The 21,136-nt window shown below is 46.6% G+C and overlaps 1 protein-coding gene across 3 annotated transcripts in view; it reads left to right on the top strand.

Annotated features, from left to right (window-relative positions):
• Positions 1 to 21,136, top strand: part of P2RY8 (P2Y receptor family member 8) — a 55,409-nt gene that overhangs the window by 11,310 nt on the left and 22,963 nt on the right. Inside the window, exon 1 of one of the 3 annotated variants that reach the window (XM_032618810.1) lies at positions 18,909 to 19,185. The exons of the other annotated variants lie outside the window; for them this stretch is intronic. The gene's annotated coding sequence lies outside the window, so the exon portion shown is untranslated. Of the gene's footprint in view, positions 1 to 18,908; positions 19,186 to 21,136 lie in introns of those variants that run through there. 3 annotated transcript variants of the gene reach the window in all.

Raw genomic sequence — 21,136 nt, 5'->3', positions numbered from 1 at the left:
CTGAGGAAAGCAGATGGCCCTCCCCAGGGTGGGTGGGCCTTGTCCCATCCTCCCGTCGGCTGGAGACCTGAATAGCACAAAAGGCTGGGTAAGGAAGAAGGAGTTCTCTCTACCTGACCATCTCTGAGATGGACTTTAGTCTTCTCAGAATGAGACTTACATCGTTCGCTCTCCTGGGTGTCTGTAAGATAGTAGATGGCATATCCTGGGACTTCTCACCCTCCGTGATCATGGGAGCCAGTTCCTTATTATATATACCCTATTGGCTCTGTTTCTCTGGAGAATGCTAATACAAGAACCAAAAGGATGGATGGATGGATACATAGATAGATAGATCGATCATGGATGGATAGATAGACAAGATAGATGATAGATACATGATAGATAGATGTATATATCTATATTTATCTATAGATTAGACAGATGATAGATAGATAGATAATAAAAATAGATTGAGCTAGAGGTAGATAGATAGATAGATAGAGATAGATAGATGGATAGATAGAGAAGATATATGATAGATACATGATAGAGGTATATATCTATAGTTATCTACAGATTAGATAGATAGATAGGAGAGACAGAGAAAGATTTCAGGAACTGGCTCATGTGATTGTGGGGCCTGGCAAGTCCCAGTTCTGTAGGGTAGACCAGTAGTCTGGAGACTCAGGGAAGAGGTGACGCTGCAGCTTGAGTCTGAAGTGTGTCTGAAGGTAGAATTCCCTCTTCCTCGGGGGACCTCAGTCTCTCTTCTCTAAAAGCCTTCAACCAATTAGATGAGGCCCACCCACATTATGGAGGGTCATCTGCTGTACTCAAAGTCCACCGATTTAAATGTTAATTCCATCTTTAAAAAAAAAGTACCTTCACACCAACATCTAGACTGGCATTTGACCACATATCTGGATACTGTAGCCCAGCCACACTGATACACAAAATTCACCATCTTGGTTTGGTAGCAATCCACATGGATGATGTCTGGTCCCTGGGGCCATGCTCAGGGCTGACCCTGCCTCTCACAGCCTGGCCTGGGTCCCTGGGTCTGACCAGCCCCCAAGTCTCCTCTGTGTCCTCCATCAGGCCCCCAGATCTGATATCCACCCTGGGTTTCTGTGACTAGCTCCTTATTCCTCAGGCTGGGCTCCCAGGTCTCCTTTCAGCTGCCCCTTCCCAATCCTCTTCTGTGGCTGTGGAACTCACAGGGCCTACCCATGTCCCGGGGAATCACAAGTGTCCAGAAAATGGAAATATCAAAGACTCAAATGTAACACTCATAAGTCACTGGGCCATGGTGACATGGCTGAGCTTCTGGTCACCATGGCAGCAATGGGGAGAGGTCTCTCAAGGGTCCTTGGGGATCTGGGGTGGGCGACAGCCTCACATTCACCCAACGGGCATCTTTGCTCGCTAAAGAGGTGAGCCCTTTTCTCCTTTCTGTGTGACAAACCTCCCATCTCACTGTAGAGGGGATAAGGGCATGGGGAACATGTGTTTTGATGTCTTATACAAGTCCTTGCGTGGACATGTTTTTTTCCTTTCTTTATCCCTCCAACATTTTTTTTTAAACTATTACTGTTCATTAGAGTGGAGAGAAAGAACAAACCCTGGCTACAAACAATATGCAAAAGACACAAATACAAACGGTAGTTAACATTTCTGAAATTCTAGACTTAAGTTCTAAAAGGATGTCAAAACTCAGGACACTATTACATTTAACCACGATGTCAATCACCTCAAAGGCAGAAACCTAGCTCCTGAGAAACTGCTTTGTTTTAATAACAGAAAGGCATTTTGTATGTAAACTGATGGGCAGACCTCTACCAAAGGAAAAGGAACACTTGCAGTTTACGGAGCCACCAAGAAAGATGTTGAAAAGTCTCTCACTCCAATAGATGCCCTACGCATAGGGTTTGCTTCTCATAAATATTGAAGCTGTTTAGGATGTAGGAGTTATCCCCGCAAACTTTATTGAGATGTAAGTGACATATAACATTGTCTGAGTCCAGGGTGCACAACACAACGATTTGGGTACCAGTATGAGGGAGCAGAGGGTTTAAGAAGGAAACAAAGAGGCTTTGCTCAGTATCAATCAACATGGATTTCTGTTATGAAGTTTAGAAATGGGAAACAATAAAAGAAGGCCATACTTCTTTTGGACCTCAGAAACAGAAGGGAAGTTTTACACAGTGGAAGAAATGGAGAAAAATTACAACCCCTTCATTTGCAAACCAGTCGTCTTTATTTTTTTTTCCTAATCTCACTGAGGATCCTCTGAGTTTTGTGGTCAGAGCCAAAGTGAAGAAACCTTTATTTATGCCTTTGGAGATTCATCAGCTGTATCGAGACAGAGAGGGTCAATTTTTTGATCCCCGCCATGGTGAACGCTGGGAAATTCAGTAAGGGGATAGGCTATCTGGTCGTGAACACCCCAAGGTACACGGAAAGGCACCTTGTGGGATACTCATCACTCCGTTCACAGAAAGATAAGTATCTGCTTCGTGTGATCTTAACGATTTTGCAACGATCAGCCCCCTGGTCTCCGCTTGTCACACAGGAAACCTAGCCCTTCTCCACCGTGAGGCCGTGCCTCTTCATTGTAGGAGGTGGGGGCTCAGATTCTGTGTCTGCAAAGCACAAGTCTCCAAGTGTTCACAGACACAGATAAACAGTGAGAGGCCAAAGCAAAGTTTCATGTAATTCATTCAGTGGGAAACCGACAGAAGAACCGTATACCTAGTTATGCATCCTATTGATGTGTGCATACCAAAAAATCTCTGCCTTAAATGTGGGATGCTGTTATGAGCTGAACTGTGTCCCTGCAAAATTCAGTTGTGGATGTCCTCACCCCCAAGACCTCAGAATATGACTTCTTTGGAAATAGGGTCTTTGCCGAGGAGGATCTTTTAAGGTCGTTTTGCAGAATAGGGTCTTTTAAGATGAGGTCCCTAATCTAGTAGTGCTGGTGTCCTTATAAGAAGAGGAAATTAGGACACAGACACACACAGAGGGATGATCCTGTGAGGACACAAGGAGAAGACGGCCGTCTACATGCACAAGAGAGAGGCCTCAGGAGGAACCAGCCCTGCCCACGCTTGGATCGCGGACGTGCAGCCTCCAGGACTGAACGAATAAATGTTGTTTGTTTGAGCCGCCCTGTCTGCTTCATTACAGAAGTCACCAGACACTCATACAGCTGGGACTAGTTTCTACTCAGCCTTGAGTCTACAATCACTGTGTCTTCCTTCTCTGCTTCCTGTTCTAACCTGTTATTTCTCAGCAAGAGTGGCCAGTCCCACGGAGGAGAGACCGACAGCGTTGTCTGCTAGAGGACGCGTTCTGTCCGGAGCCACCCTCGCTGGCCTCCTGATGAAGTGTGACCTGCGCGTGGCTTCCAGGAGGAACTCCTTGTATCAACGGCCCCTGTCAGCTGGAGCCTTCTCCGGACCAGACGGACATGGACCACTGTGTAGAGTTCTCTCTCCCGTCAGCTACTGAAGCCGGGCACCCCAGGGGACAGAGACCACGAAGGGCAGTACGTGCACAGCCCTTGGCCTCGGGTCACCCAGGATTTCCGTATCTGTGCTCTGGACCCCACAGACATAACGATCATCTCCACGCAGCCCCCAAACAGAACATCTCCTGAGTCTGCAGGAAACCTCACACGTTTCAAAGGATGAGACACATTCAGGATACACTCTCTGACCTTCATGGAATTAGGCTGGAAACCCATGAACTAAAAGATGAATGAAGGTTCTTCAACTGCTGGACATTTCTGAATAACCCAAGGGCCAAAGAAGGAATCATGATGAAAACAGAAGAGATTTTTCATGAATGATACAGTAGACAGAATAATGTTCCCTGAAGATGTCCAGGTTCTAAGCCCCAGAACCTGTGACTATGTAACCTGACATAGCAAAGGAGCCTTAGCAGATGTGATTAAGTTGAAGATCTTGACATGGGAGATGGTCCTGGATTATCTAGGCTGCCTTAATGTCATCACAAGGATTCTTATAAGAGGGAGGTGTGACTCCCAAAGTCAGAGAAGGAGATGTGATGACAGGAACAGAGAAAAAGATATTTGAAGATGTTCAGAATAGAGAGAATCAGAGAGGAGAGAAGAAGCTATTCTGGCTTTGAAGGTGGAAGAAGGGGCCACTAGCCAAAGAATAGAGGTGCCTCTAGAATCTGGAAAATGCCAGGAAACTGATTCTTCCCCAGAGCTGCCAGAAGGAACCAGCCTTGCCAAAACTTTGAGCTGGTGAAACTGATTTCAAACTACTGGCCTCCAGGACTGTAAAGAAAATAAAGTTCGGTTGTCTTAAGCTTGTGGCAATTCATTACAGCAGCCACAGAAAACTCACAGGAATGATACTGAAGATACAACAAATCGAAACCTATGGGATGAAACCAAAGCAGGGAAAACAGGCAAATTCATGGCCTTGAATGCATTCACTGGAAAAGCAGAAAAGTTGCAAAGCCATGGCCCAAGATTCCATCTTAAGAATCTAGAAAGAGTTGCTCTTTTCAGATCAAACCCAAGGAAAGTAGAAGGAGCGAAATGATGAAGATAAGACCAGAGATCAGGGCTTCCCTAGTGGCGCAGTGTTAAGAATCTGCCTGCCGATACAGGGGAAACAGGTTCAAGCCCTGGTCCGGGAAGATCCCACATGCTGCAGAGCAACTAAGCCCGTGAGCCACAACTAATGAAGCCCACGTGCCTAGAGCCCGTGCTCCACAACAAGAGAAGCCACCACAATGAGAAGCCTGTGCACAGCAACAAAGACCCAATGCAGCCAAAAATAAAAAAATAAAATAAATAATATTTTTTTAAAAAAGAAAAGATCAGAGATCAGTATAACAGAAAGAAAAATGTGCACAAGAGAAAAATCCACAAGAATATTATCTACACCATGGGGTTCTTTTGAGTTGAACAAGATCCGTCTGTTGGATGCTGGCTGATAGTAAAGCCTGAGGCACACCCACTCTTTAGAGTGAGAAGTTCCAAAGAAAGCCACACCTAAGTTCTCCAAGGGTAAATCACCACCCTGCTTCATGTGACACCCTCCAAAAACGTATGTTTGCCACAAACACAATGAAATTCTGAAACGTCTGCCTTCTGTCTACACCCATTAAAACCAGAAAGAAAAAAATAACAGACAACCCTTGAAACACTTTTGAGACCCAGGCTCAAAGACTAATTTTATTTATTCTAGTGTTTTTATTGTGTTCCGTATAATACCATATAGTCATCGAGCTTTTAGTAAATAGTAAAGCTAGTCCTTTGAAGTAATCACCCTTGTCCCAAGAGCAACTTTTCACTCCCACTCTCTGCTGGAGTTTGAGCTGGTCAGTGGAAAGCAGAAACGTTTTCATTTATATTCTCTCCCTCTCCAGATACTGTTCAGCTGGGATGGATGTCAGTCTCCAGCTGTCCAGATCCGTGCAGGGTTCCTGAGGCTCTGAGCTGAGTGATTCTATGTCCCTTCTGAAAAATGCTCCCAAATCACACTCCCTCACTTAACATTTTCAACATTTCCACATGCATTTACAATCCCATACAAATCAAAATATTTTCATTTAGGAACGCCTTTTTGCACATAGGCTGGCCCCCTTGAGTCCTGGGTTATCCCCTGCCTCTTCCTGCATGAAGGTTTAGGGCAGTGGAGTTTTCATGTTGGGATACCCAGAGCACCAAAGATCATCTTGGTTTTTAGAACAATCAAGGTCAGATCCTGTACAGTCCAAGAGGATGATTCTAGTATTGTACAGACCTATGTTGGAAAGTCTTTAATTCATCAGCTCATCCGACTCGTGACAACCAAACTCGTTTTGTTTTGTTTTGTTTTAATCAAGATTCTCTACAGTTCAAGTGCAAGTCCAACATACAGAACAAACTGATGGCTGCCAAGCGGGGAGGGATTTGGGGGAGGGATGAAATGGGAGGTGGGAGTCAGCAGATGTAAGCTTTTCTATACAGAATGGATAAACAACAAGGTCCTACTGTAGAGCACAGGGAACTATATTCAGTGTCCTGGAGTAAACCATCACGGAAAAGGATATGAAAAAAAAGATGAATATATATATATATATATATATATATATATATATATATATATATGACTGTGTCACGTTGCTGTACAGCAGTAATTAATACAACACTGTAAATCAAGTATACTTCAATTAAAAAAAAACAAATGCAAGTCCAAGAAAATTGTAGAATTCTGGGTGAATATGAAAAAGCAAGCCCTCCCCCAGGACAGATGTAGAACAACAAACAAAGGAGATGCCCACCTTCTTAACATCCAACCCAGGTGCCACAAACCCAGAGGGCCCCACGTCCACACTCCTGGAGATACCTGTGTTTTGAGGGTTGGGGGGCTGACTCAGACGCAGGTGCTCAGGGCCCCAGGCAGCGGAAGCTCCCCTCCTCCCTCCATGACGTTGCAAAGAACGGAGAGATGTCAGTTGGAAACACCAATTCATTTCAACATGGCAGGATCATCTCATCTCCTTGTGATTTTCAAGATTCATGGGTTAATCTCAGGAAAGAAACTTTTGCACCATCTCCTTCAGATCTGCTACATGTTACCCCAAGACTTAGCAACCACTTACTTGAACAAGTCACAGTCTACTAGGTCTGGTACATGAAGTTCTCATCCTTTATGACCCTATAAACTGTGCAATACATTCAATGCCTATTAAAAGCTAAAGCGAGACAAATGAACTTGTTTATGCGACAGAAAGAGACTCACAGACTTAGAAAACAAACTTACGGTTGCCAAAGGGGAAAGGGGGGGGATAAATTAGGAATTTGGGATTAAAAGATACAAACTACTATATATAAAATAGATAAACAACAAGGGCCAACTGTTATAGCAAAGGGAACTCTATGCCATATGTTGTAATAACCTATAATGGAAAAGAATCTGAAAAAAAATAGAGCTATATGTGTATAACTGAATCAGTGTGCTATATACCTAAAATGAACACAACATTGTAAATCAACTACACTTCAATAAAAAAAAAAAGAAAGAAAATAAATAAATAAATAGAAGCTAAAATGACATACTAGAGATTGGTTCAAGATGGTGGAGAAGGGCGTACTCTCACTCCCTCTTGTGAGAACACTGGAATCACAACTAGCTGCTGAACAATTGTCGACAGGAAGACACTGGAACTCACCAAAAAAGATACCCCACATGCAAAGATAAAGGAGAAGCCGCAGTGAGACTGTAGGAGGGGCGCAATCACAATCAAATCAAATCCCATAACTGCTGGGTGGGTGACTCACAAACTGGAGAACACTTATACCACAGAAGTCCACCCACTGGAGTGAAGGTTCTGAGCCCCACGTCAGGCTTCTCAACCTGAGGGTCCAGCAACGGGAGGAGGAATTCCTAGAGAATCAGACTTCGAAGGCTAGCAGGATTTGACCGCAAGACTTCGACAGAACTGGGGGAAACAGAGACCCCACTCTTGGAGGGCACACACAAAGTAGTGTGTGCATCGGGACCCAGGGGAAGGAGCAGTGACCCCATAGTAGACTGAACCAGACCTACCTGCTAGTGTTAGAGGTTCTCCTGCAGAGGAGGGGGGTGGCTGTGTCTCACCATGGGGACAAGGACACTGGCAGCAGAAGTTCTGGGAAGTACTCCTTGGCGTGAGCCTTCCCAGAGTCTGCCATTAGCCCCACCAAAGAGCCCAGGTAGGCTCCAGTGTTGGGTTGCCTCAGGCCAAACAACCAACAGGGAGGGAACACAGCCCCACCCGTCAGCAGACAAGTGGATTAAAGTTTTACTGAGCTCTGCCTACCAGGGCAACAGCCAGCTCTACCCACCACCAGTCCCTTCCATCAAGCCTCTTAGATAACTTCATCCACCAGAGGGCAGAGAGCAGAAGCAAGAAGAACTACAATTCTGCAACCTGTGGAACGAAAACCACATTCACAGAAAGACAGACAAGATGAAAAGGCAGAGGGCTGTGTACCAGATGAAGGAATGAGATAAAACCCCAGAAAAACAAGTAAATGAAGTGGCGATAGGCAACCTTCCAGAAAAAGAATTCAGAATAATGATAGTGAAGATGATCCAGGACCTCGGAAAAAGAATGGAGGCAAAGATCGAGAAGATGCAAGAAATGTTTAACAAAGACCTTGAAGAATTAAAGAACAAACAAACAGAGAAGAACCATACAATAACTGAAATGAAAAATACACTAGAAGGAATCAATAGCAGAATAACTGAGGGAGAAGAACGGATAAGTGACCTGGAAGACAGAAGGGTGGAATTCACTGCTGCGGAACAGAACAAAGAAAAAAGACTTAAAAGAAATGAAGACAGCCTAGGAGACCTCTGGGACACTATTAAATGCAACAACATTCTCATTATAGGGGTCCCAGAAGAAGAGAGAAAGAAAGGACCAGAGAAAATATCTGAAGAGATTATACTAGAAAACTTCCCTAACATGGGAAAGGAAATAGCCACCCAAGTCCAGGAAGCGCAGAGAGTCCCAGGCAGGATAAACCCAAGGAGAAACACTCCAAGACACATAGTAATCAAATTGACAAAAATTAAATCAAAGAAACATTATTGAAAGCAATAAGGGACAAACGACATACAAGGGAACTCCCATAAGGTTAACAGCTGATTTCTCAGCAGAAACTCTACAAGCCAGAAGGCAGTGGCATGATATATTTAAAGTGTTGAAAGGGAAGAACCCACAACCAAGATTACTCTACCCGGCAAGGGTATCATTTGACAGAGAAATCAAAAGCTTTACAGACAAGCGAAAGCTAAGACAATTCAGCACCATCAAACCAGCTCTACAACAAATGCTAAAGGAACTTCTCTAAGTGGGAAACACAAGAGAAGAAAAGGACCTACAAAACCAAACCCATAACAATTAAGAAAATGGTAATAGAAACATACATATCAATAATTACCTTAAAAGTGAATGGATTAAATGCTCCAACCAAAAGACACAGGCTCACTGAATGGATATGAAAACAAGACCCCTATATATGCTGTCTACAAGAGACCCACTTCAGACACATACAGACTGAAAGTGAGGGGATGGAAAAAGATATTCCATGCAAATGGAAATCAAAAGAAAGCTGGAGTAGCCATACTCATAACAGTGAAAATAGGCTTTAAAATAAAGACTGTTACAAGAGACAAGGAAGGACACTACATAATGATCAAGGGATCAATTCAAGAAGAAGGTATAACAATTTTAAATATATATGCACCCAACATACGAGCACCTCAGTACATAAGGCAAATGCTAACAGCTATAGAAGAGTAAGTCAACAGTAACACAATAATAGTGGGGGACTTTAACAGCTCACTTATACCAATGGCCAGATCATCCAAACAGAAAATTAATAAGGAAACACAAGCTTTAAATGACACGGTAGACCAGATAGATTTAATTGATATTTATAGGACATTCCATTCAAAAACAGCAGATTACACTTTCTTCTCAAGTGCACATGGAACATTCTCCAGGATAGATCCCATCTTGGGTCACAAATCAAGCCTCAGTAAATTTAAGAAAACTGAAATCATATCAAGCATCTTTTCCAACCACAATGCTGTGAGATTAGAAATCAGTTACAAAGAAAAAAAAAGTAAAAAATACAAACACATAGAAGCTACACAGTAAGTTACTAAATAAGCAAGAGATCACTGAAGAAATCAAGGAGGGAATCAAAAAATACCTAGAGGGCTTCCCTGGTTAGCGCAGAGGTTGAGAGTCCACCTGCCGATGCAGGGGACACGGGTTCGTGCCCTGGTCCGGGCTGATCCCACATGCCGCGGAGCGGCTGGGCCCGTGAGCCATGGCCGCTGAGCCTGCGCATACGGAGCCTGTGCTCCGCAACGGGAGAGGCCACAACAGTGAGAGGCCCGCGTACCGCAAAAAAAACAAAAACAAAAACAAAAAAACCAAGAAACCTAGAGACAAATTACAACGAAAACACAAGAATCCAAAACCTATGGGATGAAGCAAAAGCAGTTCTAAGAGGGAAGTTTACAGCAATATAAGCCTACCTCAAGAAACAAGAAAAATCTCAAACCATCTAACCTCACACCTAAAGGAAATAGAAAGAACAAACAAAACCCAAAGTTAGTAGAAGGAAAGAAATCATAAAAATCAGAGCAGAAATAAGTGAAATAGAAACAAAGAAAACAGTAGCAAAGATCAGTAAAACTAAAAGCTGGTTCTTTGAGAAGATAAACAAAATTGATAAGCCTTTAGCCAGACTCATCAAGAAAAAAGACTGAACCAGGAAGAAATAGAAAATATGAACAGACCAATCACAAGTAATAAAATTGAAATTGTGATTAAAAATCTTCCAACAAACAAAAGTCCAGGACCAGATGGCTTCACAGGTGAATTCTATCAAACATTTCGAGAAGCGCTAACACCCATCCTTCTCAAACTCTTCCAAAAAATTGCAGAGGAAGGAACACTTCGAAACTCATTCTATGAGGCCACCATCACCTTGATATCAAAACCAGACAAAGATACTACAAAAAAAGAAAATTACAGACCAATATCACTGATGAATATAGATGCAAAAATCCTCAACAAAATACTAGCAAACAGAATCTAACAGCACATTAAAAGGATCATACACCATGATCAAGTGGGATTTATCCCAGGGATGCAAGGATTCTTCAATATATGCAAATCAATCAATGTGATACACAATATTCACAAGCTGAAGGATAAAAACTATCTGATCATCACAATAGATGCAGAAAAAGCTTTTGATAAAGCTTTATAAATCTTTCTATCACCCATTTATGTTAAAAACTCTCCAGAAAGTGGGCATAGAGGGAACCTACCTCAACATAATAAAGGCCATATACGACAAACCCACAGCAAGCATCATTCTCAATGGTGAAAAACTGAAAGCATTTCCTCTAAGATCAGGAACAAGACAAGGATGTCCATTGTCACCACTATTATCCAACATAGTTTTGGAAGTCCTGGCCATGGCAATCAGAGAAGAAAAAGAAATAAAAGGAATACAAATCGGAAAAGAAGAAGTAAAACTGTCACTGTTTGCAGATGACATGATACTATACATAGAATCCTAAAGATGCCACCAGAAAACTACTAGAGCTAATCAATGAATTTGGTAAAGTTGCAGGATACAAAATTAATGTACAGAAATCACTTGCATTCCTATACACTAACAACAAAAGAACAGAAGGAGAATGTAAGGAAACAATCCCGTTCACCACTGCAACAAAAAGAATAAAAATACCTAGGAATAAACCTACCTAAGGAGGTAAAAGACCTGTACTCAGAAAACTATAAGACACTGATGAAAGAAATCAAAGATGACACAGATGGAGAGATACACCATGTTCTTGGATTGGAAGAACTAATATTGTGAAAATGACTATACTACCCAAAGCAATCTACAGATTCAATGCAATCCCTATCAAATTACCAGTGGCATTTTTTACAGAACTAGAACAAAAAATCTTAAAATTTGTATGGAGACACAAAAGACCCCGAATAGCTGAAGCAATCTTGAGGGAAAAAAACGGAGCTGGAGGAATCAGACTCCCTGACTTCAGACTATACTACAAAGCTACAGTCATCAAGACAATATGGTACTGGCACAGAAACAGAAATATAGATCAATGGAACAGGATAGAAAGCCCAGAGATAAACGCACACACCTATGGTCACCTTATCTTTGATAAGGAGGCAAGAATATACAACGGAGAAAAGACAGCCTCTTCAATAAGTGGTGCTGGGAAAACTGGTCAGCTACATGTAAAAGAATGAAATTAGAACACTCCCTAACACCATACACACAAAAAAACTCAATATGGATTAGAGACCTAAATGTAAGACAGGACACTATGAAACTCTTACAGGAAAACATAGGAAGAAAACACTTTGACATAAGTCACGGCAAGATCTTTTTTGATCCACCTCCTAGAGTAATGGAAATAAAAACAAAAAGAAACAAATGGGACCTAATGAAACTTAAAAGCTTTTGCAAAGCAAAGGAAACTACAAACAAGACAAAAAGACAACCTTCAGAATGGGAGAAAATATTTGCAAATGAATCAACAGACAAAGGATTAATCTCCAAAATATATAAATGGCTCATGCAGCTCAATATTAAAAAAACAAACAGCCCAATCCAAAAATGGGCAGAAGACCTAAATAGACATTTCTCCAAATAACATATACAGATGGCCAAGAGGCACATGAAAAGCTGCTCAACGTCACTAGTCATTAGAGAAATGCAAATCACAACTACAATGAGGTATCACCTCACACCAGTTAGAATGGGCATCATCAGAAAATCTACAGACAACAGATGCTGGAGAGGGTGTGGAGGAAAGGGAACCCTCTTGCACTGTTGGTGGGAATGTAAATTGATACAGCCACTTTGAAGAACAGTGTGGAGGTTCCTTAAAAAATCAAAAATAGAATTACTATATGATCCAGCAATCCCACTACTGGGCATGTACCCAGAGAAAACCATAATTCAAAAAGACACATGCACCCCAATGTTCATTGCAGCACTATTTACAATGGCCAGGCCATGGAAGCAGCCTAAATGCCCATCGACAGACGAATGGATAAAGAATATGTGGTACATATATACAATGGAATATTACTCAGCCATAAAAAGGAACAAAATTGGGTCATTTGTAGAGACGTGGATGGATCTAGAGACTGTCATACAGAGTAAAGTAAGTCAGAAAGAGAAAAACAAATATCATGTATTAACGAATATATGTGGAACCTAGAAAAATGGTACAGATGAACCAGTTTGCAGGGCAGAAATAGAGACACAGATGTAGAGAACAAATGTACAGACACCAAGGGGGGAAAGCGGCAGGGTGGTGTGGTGGTGGTGTGATGAATTGGGCGATTGGGGTTGACGTGTATACACTAATATGTATAAAATAGATACCGGGGCTTCCCTGGTAGGGCAGTGGTTCGGAGTCCGCCTGCCGATGTGGGGGATACGGGTTCGTGGCCCGGTCCTGGAAGATCCCGCATGCCGCGGAGCGGCTGGGCCCGTGAGCCATGGCCGCTGGGCCTGCGCGTCCGGAGCCTCTGCTCCGCGGCGGGAGGGGCCGCGGCGGCGAGAGGCCCGCGTACCGCAAAAAAAAAAAAAAAAAAAAAAAAAAAAAAAAAAAAAAAAATAGATACCGAATAAGAACCTGCTGTATAAAAAAATAAATAAAATAAAATTAAAAAAAATAACATAAAATGACATACTAGGGGCTTCCCTGGTGGCGCACTGGTTGAGAGTCCGCCTGCCACTGCGGGGGACACGGGTTCGTGCCCCGGTCCGGGAAGATCCCACGTGCCGCGGAGCGGCTGGGCCTGTGAGCCGTGGCCGCTGAGCCTGCGCGTCCGGAGCCTGTGCTCCGCAACGGGAGAGGCCACAACAGTGAGAGGCCCGCGTACCAAAAAAGAAAAAACAAAAGACATACTAGCTGCAGGGTTTTATAAATCCTTAGCTGTACAAATATTCCTTTTCGTTAAATGTGTAGGAAGATCTTGACTGTAATTCACCTCATTGAGGAAGTAAAATCCAATACATTCTTTCTTAACTTTATTGTTTAATTACTGTGCCTCGAGGTGCATAACACACTTCTGTTGCTCTGATCACTTTTCATCCGAGGGCCCCTCACTCGGAAGAAACCTTTTAGCACGTAGGCCCTGATGGTACAGGAAGTGAAACCCGTGTTGATGTGTCAACGCTTACACCTATTTTTGTTGCCATGAGTTGGATGGGGTGATATACAAAAGATTTTCCGACATAGATTTCGACAATACTAAAATTAGACTCTAAAAAATGGTAGAAATGAAAAGATAATTTCACGAAAGGAAAGATGTGAATTTTTGAAAAAAAAAAAAAGATTTTAAAGAAGAAAGAAAGGAATACTGTGAAATTCCCCAATCTTTAAATAGAGTTTCTCCGTGGGCTATTTCAATGGATGATGGAGTATATATCACCGATACAGTTAGAATCCACTGCATACCCTCACAATTGTCACCCAGCAGTGGTATTTTAAAATAGCATGGTTCATGGTTTGTCAGAAATTGTTTGCATGCTTTAAAAATTAAAATATTAGCTGTCAACACTGAAATTCTTTTAGCATGCGCAGAGAACGTTATTCGTGCTGGTTCCCTGGGCGCCATAACAAAGCACCACAAACTGGGGGCTTAAAACAGCAGAAATGCATCCTCCCCCATCCTGGAGACCAGACGTCTGAGGTCAAGGTGTCCCAGGGCCACGCCCCCTCCAGAGGCTCCAGGGGAGGGTCCCTCCCGCCTCTTCCAGCTTCTCGGGGCTCCAGGTGTCCCTGGGCTCGTGGCCACATCCCTCCCGTCTCTTCCTCCGTCTTCCCGGGGCTTCTCCTCTGTGTCTGTGTCTCTCCTCTTCCGTCTCTTAGAAGGACGCTGTCATTGGATGTAGGGCCACCCTCATCCAGGAGGACCTCATCTCAGACCCTTCACTTCAACACATCTGGAAAGGCCCTGTTTCCAAATAAGGTCCCATTCCCAGGTTCCAGGGGTCAGGATGTGGACACGTTTGGGGGGTCACCACTCAGCTCACCACACCACTGGAGGCCATGAACCCTGCTTTGCTGGGTGGAGGCTACCGATCCAGCCTCACTGCTGAGGGGCCAGCTGGGTCCCACAGCGGGGACCCCCCGGGGGGGCCTTGGGGGTGGGCATGGCAGCTGGCACAGAGGCCCCAGCAGGATGTCTGCAGGGGAAGGGGGCAGGGCCCACTGAGAGTGACAAGAAAGAGGAACTGTGTCCCCAGCGGGGCTCGTCCCCGGCCGGCTGTCACCAACACAAGCTCCATGTTACCAGCGGGGAGGGACCGAGGGAGAGGGGCTTAGAAGCAGGATAAATAAACCCATTCTCTTTGCAAGGTACACGTGGGGACATAGTTCCAGCCATCACACGTCTGGAAATGGCTTTACTTCCAAATCCAAAAGTGAAAGCTGAACAAAAACTCATAGACACGCGAAGGCCTGCAGCTCCCGGCCAGCAGCGCTGCCAACGGCTCCGGGGTCAGACATTTTGCGCTAGTAGGAGTCACCTCCCAACACAGACAAGCCTGGGCCAGACCCAGACACTGGAGGACAGTCCCACACCCTGCCATGTTGCCCTGTGGTCACGGGAAAAGGTCAGGGTTAAAAATCCCCACCTCGATAAACAAGGGGCGGGGGGCGGTGGAGGGAAGGCCTGGGAGTTTGGGCTTAGCAGGTGCAAACTGTCATATATGGGATGGATCCACAAGGCCCTACTGTAGAGCCCAGGGAACTGTATCCAATCTCCTTGGATAAACCATCACGGAAAAGAATATGAAAAAGAAAACGTATATACATACATATATACGTATATATGTGTATAACGGGGTCACTTTCCTGTACAGCAGACATTGGCACAGCATTGGAAATCAACTACAGTCCAATCAAAAAGTAATAATGGAAAAAAAACTCCCCACCTCAACAGGACAGAACAGCCCCGGCTGCAGACGGGGGCCACTTTGGGTCCCCATGCCCTGTCCCTTCCGTGGCTGCCACCCAGAGGGTGGACCGGCTGCAGCTCACCCTCCTGACGCCGGGGACTCTCCCGGGTTAGTCCTAAAAGTCGCTCCTCCCTGGAAGCCCCTGCAAACCCTGCATCCTGGCTGAGGGTGCTCGGCGGGGCCAGAGACACAGACACACGCAGAGAGTGTCCTCGCCGGGCACACGGGGAGCAACGGACCTTCTGGGGCGTCGGGGAAGGCTGGGGAGGGGCCGACCCTCAGACCCCCAGCCGCCTTCTGTTGAGGCCATCGTGACCCCAAAGGCTGCCTCTGAGCCTGGTTTGATCCAGAAACTCCTGAACATAGGGCAGCACCCACAGCATTTAGGGTGTCTCCCTCCTGCCTCCCCATCACCCTTAGAAGGACTCTGTGGTGACACGGGGCCAGCCAGACAACCCGGGGTCATGTCCCGGCCTCGGCCGCCCCTGAGCAGGCAAGGCCCACACGTACTTAGGCAGCTGCATCCTGTTTCCAGGCTGTGCACCGCTGACCGAGGGCTTACACTGGACTCAGGGTACAAATTCCCTTTCTTTTCCCCCACCAAATCCGAAAAGCTCCATTTTATTTTATCTTCTTTTTCATTGTATCTTATTCTAGTTTACTTTTTTCATATTCTTTTCCATTATACGTCATGACAGGATATTGAATATAGTTCCCTGGGCAGGGTCTTGTAGTTCATCTATTTTACAATATATATAGGAGTGTGTAGCTGCTAATCCCAAACTCCTAATTTATCCCTCCCCCCCACGCTGTATTTTACTTTAAAATTTTAAATTTTACCTCGCTTTATTTTATCTCATTTTATTTTGTGTCTGTGGAAAGAACACTTAACATCTACCTTCATAACGGATTCTTAAGTGCATGATACGGTATTGTCATCCGCGGGCCCAGTGCTGTACGGCAGGTCGCTAAAACTGGTTCATCTTCCCAAACCGAGACTCTGTCCCCATTAAACACTGACTCTCCATCCCCCTCCCCCAGGCCCCGGCCCCCACCATCCTACTGTCTGTCTCTATGGATCTGACGGCTCCAGGGAGCTCCTAATAAGTGGAATCGCAGAGTATTTGTGTCTTTGTCACTTTATCTCGCTGAACGTCATGTCCTCAAGGTTCATCCTTGTAGCCTGTGTCAGAATCTCCTTCCTTTTTCACGCTGTATAATATTCCACGGTATACAAGGACCCCATTCTGTGTATATCCGTTCATCAAACAATTAAAAATAGAGCTACTGTATGATCCAGCCATCCCAGGTCTGGCTCTATATCCCAAATAATTGAGATCAGAACCCCAGAGAGAGATCGGCACCCCCATCTTCACAGTGGTAGGACTCACAGCAGCCAAGACGTGGAGACGCCCCAAGGGTCCCTCCAGGATGAACCCGTGTCAAAGTTCTCAACCTCTGAGTAATCCCTGGGTGACATGCGTACCCTGCGCATCCCGGCTGTCCCTGGGCTCCCGGGCAGGACAGTCAACCCCATTGCTGGTCCTACAAACTTTAGGGAAGCAGGGAGGCTGGACTCCACCCACGGCCATGGGAAATGTCAGTGGTTCCCACGGCCAACAGGGGCACCAGCGTTGGCCTCCGACTTCCCTAAACTCTGTCACGCGGCCCTACCCCCGTCCTTCCCCACCCACAAGACCCTCATCCTGTACCGGCCACTTCCACGGCCGCCAGCTGCTCTCCTGCACCCGCCGGAGACTCTCTCCTCTTGGTCTTCACCGTGGACTCTCAAAAGCCATGGCAACCCGGGAGAGGCAGGCTGCTAGCCTTGGGGGGCATCCCTGATCACAGCCCCTTCTCCAGGCAAGATGCCCCGACCGTACCGTGCCTCCTTCTCCAGAGGCGTCCACATCCTATAATCCCCAGAGCCTGAGGGTATGTTTTGGTACTGGGCGCGGGGCGCTGACCTATATCATTCATGAAAAATCTCTTCTGTCTTCATCATGATTCCTTCTTTGGCCCTTGGGTTATTCGGAAATGTCCAGCAGTTGAAGAACCTTCATTCATCTTTTAGTTCACGGGTTTCCAGCCTAATTCCATGAAGGTCTGAGAGTGTATCCTGAATGTGTCTCATCCTTTGAAACGTGTGAGGTTTCCTGCAGACTCAGGAGATGTTCTGTTTGGGGGCTGCGTGGAGATGATCGTTATGTCTGTGGGGTCCAGAGCACAGATACGGAAATCCTGGGTGACCTGAGGCCAAGGGCTGTGCATGTACTGCCCTTCGTGGTCCCTGTCCCCTGGGGTGCCCGGCTTCAGTAGCTGACGGGAGAGAGAACTCTACACAGTGGTCCATGTCCGTCTGGTCCGGAGAAGGCTCCAGCTGACAGGGGCCGTGGATACAAGGAGTTCCTCCTGGAAGACACGCGCAGGTCACACTTCATCAGGAGGCCAGCGAGGGTGGCTCCGGACAGAACGCGTCCTCTAGCAGACAACGCTGTCGGTCTCTCCTCCGTGGGACTGGCCACTCTTGCTGAGAAATAACAGGTTAGAACAGGAAGCAGAGAAGAAAGACACAGTGATTGTAGACTCAAGGCTGAGTAGAAACTAGTCCCAGCTGTATGAGTGTCTGGTGACTTCTGTAATGAAGCAGACAGGGCGGCTCAAACAAACAACATTTATTCGTTCAGTCCTGGAGGCTGCACGTCCGCGATCCAAGCGTGGGCAGGGCCGGTCCCTCCTGAGGCCTCTCTCTTGTGCATGTAGACGGCCGTCTTCTCCCTGTGTCCTCAGATGGTCGTCCCTCTGTGTGTGTCTATGTCCTGATCTCCTCTTCTTATAAGGACACCAGTGCTATGGGATCAGGACCCACCCTAATGACCTCATTGTACCTTCGTCCCCTCTTTAAAGACCCCATGTCCAAAGCCAGTCACATCCTGAGGTCCTGGTGGTCAGGATGCCAAGATACAAATTTTGGGGAGGAATACAATTTAGTCCATGGCAGGGGGAACCTCAGAGACTGTATCCCACTGCTTGACAACAAGGAGCCCTCTTATCCCAGTGTAATGAGTGGGCTTTTAAATAGTTAATATTAGCAGTTTTTGAAAAATAAACTAATATTAAGCATATTCAAAGGAAGCCACACTTCAACTCACTACAGTCTCTCATCATAAACTAACAGCCCTTAGGAAGTGATTCCTGAATATATTGGGGTGAGACTTTTTTTAAAACTTGTTTTTCTAAAAAGACATATTGTAAAAATATGTAAAATCCACTCTAGTGACCCATTCCACCCCCCCCCCAGGGACCCCACCGTGAAAAAGAGGAACCTTTTCCATCCACTGCGGCTCTGCCCTCGGGCTCCGAGTTTCGTAACCTCTGTGCACTTAATTACATCGGCAGATGACAAGTTACCGTTAGAGGCAGTCTGCTGCGTCCCTGGAGGGTTGGGGACTGTGTCTGTTGCAGGGCTGGTTGGGGGACAGACAGTAGGGTCACCAACAGAGTGGGGGGCTGTCTCGTTCCTGTGTGGACCTTTCTCCGAAGGGGCAACCTCCCGTGCCCCCGAGTGAGGGTCCCCAGCACCCGGCTCAAACAAGCTGCAAGGGGCCTGCTCACCCAAGACCGCCACCCTCCCGGCAGCCACCGTAAGTCATGGGACAATGTGTGGGGGTGGGGGGGAGGCAGTACAGGGTCCCCCAGGGGTGAGCCGGGAGGCAGGGGGACGCGTGTCTCCATTTTAACGATGCCGTTTAATTGCGGGCAAAGGGCTTGCGTCACATCGGCTCACTTTAGGGCTGTGTTATTTTAACCCGGGCACCCCAAAGTCCTAAAAGTGTTTGTGGGGTTTGCCGAGAGAGGGCAGAGGCTGCAGAGGAGTCGGGAGACTAGGTGGCGGTGCTGGCAATGGTTGAGACTTCCATGGAAGACCCCCATTCTTCCAAATCCTAAGATGCTATTCTTGTCATTCCTGTTGATATGGAAACTGAGGGTCTGAGTTAAGGGACTTGTCCAAAACTCAGATCCAGAGAGCCACAGAGGCGGGGGCTGGTGGCCGCACGCACGTGGCTACCACGGAACGTCCAAGCGTTGGCTGAAGCAGGAGGTGAGGGCTCCGTGGGCGCCCTCCTCTGGAATTCTGTCCCGAGTGGGGACGCGCTGCTTCCCTGGTGGGTGCCACTCTTGGTGGCAAACCATAGAAACTTGGCTCATGCTAGCCGAGGCCAGCGTGGAAATTGTCGAATTGGATAATTAGGAAAGTCAGGGCAGCTTCAGGCATGGCTGGATCCAGGGGCTCAAGTGGTTGTCCGCTCCCGTTTTCTCTCTTGTCCCAGATTTCAGCTCCACCATCCTCTGTCTCCCTTGCAGGCTTTAGTGGCCCTGGAGGAAAGGCCAGTCACTCCGTGGAGGGAGAGAGGGTCCCGGCAGCCCCAAACGCCCATCTTTACAGAGCAGAACTCACAGGGAAAGGAGACAGCCTCTCTCTCCCAGCACCTCTAGAGGGTTCTGACTGGCCCTGCCAGGGTCAGATGACCAGCCCTGGACTGATGCCTAAGGACAAAGTGAGGGAGATCCGTGATGGGCCAGGCTTCAGCCACTTCTCACTCTTGTGTGATTGACAGTCCCTCGGACCAGGGGCTCAGAGTGGGACAGGTTCCAGAGGAAGAAGGGTTACTAGACACCAGGTCCCCTGCAGCAGGGGGATGTGAGGGGGGGCGTTCTGGACACCAGGTTCACTGCAGGGGGGGACGTGAGGGGTGTTCTGGACAACAGGTTCACTGCAGGGGGAGACGTGAGGGGTGTTCTGGACAACAGGTTCACTGCAGGGGGGGATGTGAGGGGGGTTCTGGACAACAGGTTCACTGCAGGGGGGGGACAGGAGGGGTGGCTGGTTAACTTGTCCGAAGTCACAGGCCTAGGGCTGGTCACCTTCTACGCCACTCCCTTCCTTCTGTTTGTCCATCACGCCTCCATCTGTCCATTCACTCTGCATTTATGGAGACCGTCCTCGTGTCATCTATTCCCTCACTCTTCATTTATCAGGAACGTCCTCGTGTCCGACTTAAACTCAGGACAGAGCTGTCCATGTCCCATGCAAGGCCCTTCATCCCTCTGTGCGTCGGTTTCCCCATTTGTAAACGGAAAACAGTAGGGGCTTGTCTCCCGAGGAAGGGTCTAGGAGGACACGTTTGCACACATGTAGGGCGATTCTTTCCAAGGAAGGGGAGACGCAGTCCGAGGGCTCAGGGAACGGTGGCCCGAGCTATCCACGTCATCCCCCGGGTGCAGGGCCAGGAAGGATGCTGTCTGTGGCCTTGGTACAGACGGAAATGAGAACAATGGCAGCCCCTGGGAACCTCGGCCCATCCACGGTGGCTTCCAGGATGAAGCTTTGCGTAAACAGCGAAGATCCTCAGGCCACCCCTTCCTCCTGTTCAGGTCCTGGCTGGGAGTCATTCAGCCGTGGGGACCACAGACCTGAAGACGTGGGCGGTCAACTCCAGATACGCTGGCAGTGACCCGAGGGGTTAGGACGCTGGGGTACAGGGACGAATGCCTCAGAGCTAGGAGTTCACGGGGCAAAGGGCCAACTACACA

The sequence above is a fragment of the Phocoena sinus genome, chromosome X (assembly GCF_008692025.1).
Source record: "Phocoena sinus isolate mPhoSin1 chromosome X, mPhoSin1.pri, whole genome shotgun sequence".
Taxonomy (NCBI): domain Eukaryota; kingdom Metazoa; phylum Chordata; class Mammalia; order Artiodactyla; family Phocoenidae; genus Phocoena; species Phocoena sinus.
This window is presented reverse-complemented; position numbering and strand designations above follow the sequence as displayed.